The sequence below is a fragment of the Penaeus monodon genome, chromosome 14 (assembly GCF_015228065.2).
Source record: "Penaeus monodon isolate SGIC_2016 chromosome 14, NSTDA_Pmon_1, whole genome shotgun sequence".
Classification (NCBI taxonomy): Eukaryota; Metazoa; Arthropoda; class Malacostraca; order Decapoda; family Penaeidae; genus Penaeus; species Penaeus monodon.
Window position 1 is genome coordinate 36,121,763 of NC_051399.1, and position 4,722 is coordinate 36,126,484.

Below are 4,722 nucleotides of genomic sequence, written 5' to 3' on the forward strand. Positions count from 1 at the left end.
TCGTAACTTGATGCCTTTATGCATTTGTATGTGTGTGTGTGCTTATGTGTCATTTTTCAATATTTATGTAGTCATTCGTCAAAACTCAGTTACATGGAATGTCAGACGTCACCTGTCCATTTTTTTTTTTCAAAATGAAGCGAATTAAACTTTGCATATATATATTATATATATATATATATTATATATATATATATATATATAATATGATATTACATATATATATATATATATGTCTATAATATTATATATATATATATATATATATATATGATTATACATAAATTTTATATATATATATATATATATATATATATATATATATATATAATATATATATATATTTAATATATATTATATATATAATATATATGTCTATATATAGATACACACATGCACACACATACACACACACACACACACACACACAAATATTTTTGTTTATGTGTGTGTGTGTGAATGTGCGTATATGTGTGTGTGTGTGTGTGTGTGTGTGTGTGTGTGTGTGTGTGTGTGTGGGTGGTGGGTGTGTGGGTGTGTGTGTGTGTGTGTGTTTATGTATGTGTGTGTGTTGTGGGGTGTGGTGTGTGTGTGTGTGTGTGTGTGTGTGGTGTGTGTGTGTGTGTGTGTGTGTGTGTGTGTGTGTGTGTGTGTGTGTGTGTGTGTGTGTGTCTGCACACACACACACACACACAACTGAATCTATGATGAAGCTCTAACACTCCAGAAATAGAAGCCGAAGTGCTGTTGGCAAGCGACACACACGCACAGATAGGTACACAGATAGACAGACAAATACAGTTGCTGCACAGATGCCTTCATGCTTCAAACATACGCAAGCCACATGAATGCTACTTCAGTGAAATACATAGCAATCTACTTCTATTAATTTGTTTCCACTGTCTTTTCTTTGTTTTTTGTTGTCATTTTTTATTTGTTGTTGTTGTTATTATTATTATTATTATTATTATTATTATTATTATTATTATTTTTATTATTATTATTATTATTATTATTATTATTATCATTATTATCATTATCATTTTTATTATAATTCTTATTATTTTTATTATCATTTTTATTATTATCATTACTATTATTATCTGTGTCTCCATTATTGTTATAATCATTATTATTATTATTGTTACTGTTATTGCTATTATCATTATATTATATTATATTATCATATATTACGTCATATTATGCTGTATCATATTACATAATATCATATCATATCATGTTCTATTCCATTACGCAATATAGAGCAAAATTCAAAACCAGTGGATCGCAGAAGCTATACACAATTACCCTTAACAATCTGTTATATTCCGATACCCTAAAATGTTCTTCGATATTCATAACTGCGCACATATTTTCCTTCTGCATATTCTTTCTTCTTATCTCCGTCTTCTTCAAAAAGGTATATCATTACATCATATCCTAATTAATTGCTCCTAATATGTTGCACTAAAACCTCCCAGCATGCTGAATATAAAACAAGTCAGTATCTCGTACTGAAGAATACAACCGTGGTATGGCAGAGAAATCCCTCCTTTTAAACTACCAAAAATTTGCATGCGGTTGTCATAAGGTGATGTGTGTGTGTGTGTGTGTGTGTGTGTGTGTGTGTGTGTGTGTTGTGTGTATTGTATGTGTCTGTGTGATGTGCTCTATTGTGTGCTGTCCCGGATGTGTGCGTGTCAGTTCGTGCGCGCGTGTGTTTGTGTGTGAGTGTGTGTGTGTGTGTGTGTGTGTGTGTGTGTGTGTGTGTGTGTGTGTGTGTGTGTGTGTGTGTGTGTGTATAAGGGAGGGGCGGTATATTTGTGTTTTTATGTGCGTGTTTGTTTGTGTGTGCGTGTTTGTGTTTGTTTGTTTGTTTTGTGTGTGTGTTGTGCGTGTTTTGTGTTTTTTGTTGTTTGTTTGTTTGCTTGTGTTTGTTTGTCTGTTTGTTTTGTATGTGTATGCGTGTGTTTGTGTGCGCGTGTGCGTATTTGTCAGGTTCTAATTGTTGAAATCGAGTTTCCTTGTTTAACCAGAATACAAATGTGCCTCTTAATGTGATGGCGAATTCCAGGCAACTTGAAATACTTCTCTTGCGATTTTTAGCGATCGAAAGCCTTTTTTGGCGAACTGCAACGTCAGGGAGAGGAGACGAAAGGTAATGAAAGGGTTTGATGACTTATGATATTATTAGCTTCTTCTCTGGATGCTGAGGCTGATGAAATTTTGTGAGGGAGAGGGAGGGTGGGAGGAGGGAGGGAGGGAGGGAGGGGGAGAGAGGGAGGAGGGAGGGAGGGAAGGAGAGAGAGGAAAGAGGAAGAGCGAGAGAGAGAGGAAAGAGGAAGAACGAGAAAGAGAGAGGAAAGAGGAAGAGCGAGAGAGAGAGAAATAGATAGATAGGTAGATAGATAGATAGATTGATTGATTGATAGAGAGAGAGAGAGAGAGAGAGAGAGAGAGAGAGAGAGAGAGAGAGAGAGAGAGAGAGAGAGAGAGAGAGTGAAGGAGAAAGGGAGAAAGGGATGGAAAGAGAAACATTAAGGATGAAAAACAGAAAATGAAGGAAAAGGGATAGGGCGAGGAGGAGAGATAATGAGAAGTATGAAAAAAAAGACAAAACACACACACAGGTAGAAAGAGAGCGAGAGAGACATAAACAGAAAGAACAGAAAAGAAACGACAGTAACAAGGACACCTCTCCTAAAGAAAGAAAAAAGAAAAAGAGAGAGAGAAAAAAAATATATAATAATAATAATAATAATAATAATAATAATAATAATAATAATAATAATAATAATAATAATAATAATAATAAAGATAATAAAAATATAATAAAAATAATATAATAATAATTAATATAATAATAAATAATAATAATAATAATAATATAAGATAATAATAATAATAAAATAACAATAATATATAATAAAATAAGATAAAGGCACCGACAAAGTCAAGACTCCACTTTAGAAAAACTTAACGTCAATATCTCACAAAGTCATACCTTCTTCGAAATGGTCTCCGCTCCCCTGGCACCTGATGCGCCACCTGCGTCCACGAGGCCCCAGGGGAAACGAGGAAAGGAGGCGCAAGGTGAATGTGTTTGTGTGTGTGTGGCCATTCTGCGTATTTGTTTCTGCGTGTGTGTGTGTGTTTGCTTGCGTGTGTGTGTGTGTGTGTGTGTTTGTGTGTTTGCTTGTATGTGTGTGTATGTAGCCATTCTACATATGTGTGTGCTTGTGTATGTGTGCTTGCGTGCTTTTTTAGTATCCATCTATTATTTCTATTGTGTGTGTATCTGTGCTTTGCCATTCTGCGTGTACATGTGTGTGTATGCATGTATGTGCTCATACTTACGTACGCAGCCGTGCGTCGTAGGAGAGATACTCCTCCTCGTCGAAAATGGAACGAGTGTCATGCAAATTTCAAGCTGCCGACTGTAAATCTTCTGTTTATGAGATGTCAATGAGATGTTTGTCTCTTTATCTCCCGACAAATGTGGGCGTTGGTGAAGCTGCGTGCATGGTCTCATGGTCTGCGAAGTTACCAGCATTTAGGTCACTTATTAGTATTGTTATCATCAGCATCATCATCATCTCATCATCATCATTATTATTATTATTATTATTATTATTATTATTATTATTATTTCTATTCTTAGTATCATTATTGTTATTATTGTTATTATTATTATTGTCATTATTATGATTATTATTATTATTATTTTTATTATTATTACTATTATTATTATTATTATCATTATTATTATTATTATTATTATCATCATCATCATCATCATCATTATTATTATCCCCATCACTATTATTATTATTGATAATATTATCATTATCATTATTATTATTATCACCATTATTATTATTATTATTATTATTATTATTATTATTATTATTAATAATAATATATATTATTATACTACTACTACTACTACTACTACTACTCATAATCATACTAATAATATAATATGATATAATGAAAAATAATAAATATTATTATTATTATATTATATATTATCTTATTATATTAGTATTATTATGTTATTATAATCATTATTATCATATTGTTATTATTATTTGATATTCTTATTATCATTATTATTATTATTGTATTATTATTATTATTATTATCATTATTATTATTATTATTATTATTATTATTATTATTATTATTATTATTATTATTATTTTCAGTGTCACTATCATTATTATTACTATCATTATTGTTATCATTATCACTATTATTATTATCATTACCCAACCACACATACACCCCATTTTGTTGTATAATATAGATGAAGGTCTGTTTTTATCTGATGTATCTCCTACGCCTTTCTTTCTGTCTAGACGTCCGTTAGTTTATTATTATCATTACTATATTATTACCACTCAATACGTATTGTGTAATAATTGTTAAAAGGAAGATGTGAAATTTTTACTTTATGTAAATATTTTAAATTTATCTTTTTCTTTTTTCGTTTTTTTTTTCTTCTTCTTCTTTTTCTTTCTTTCCTTTTCTAGATAAACACGGCATGCATACATGGCACGCCTGCAATAAAAGCACTAACTTCAAGTGTGTCTGTGTTTACGTTAGTATATTGTATCCTGAGGAGCCATCTAAAATGCCAAGAAGTTTGACTAAAGGAAAAGCAGAAAAAAAAACTGTCTTCAAAAGGTTAGAGAGAGAGAGAGAGAGAGAGAGAGAGAG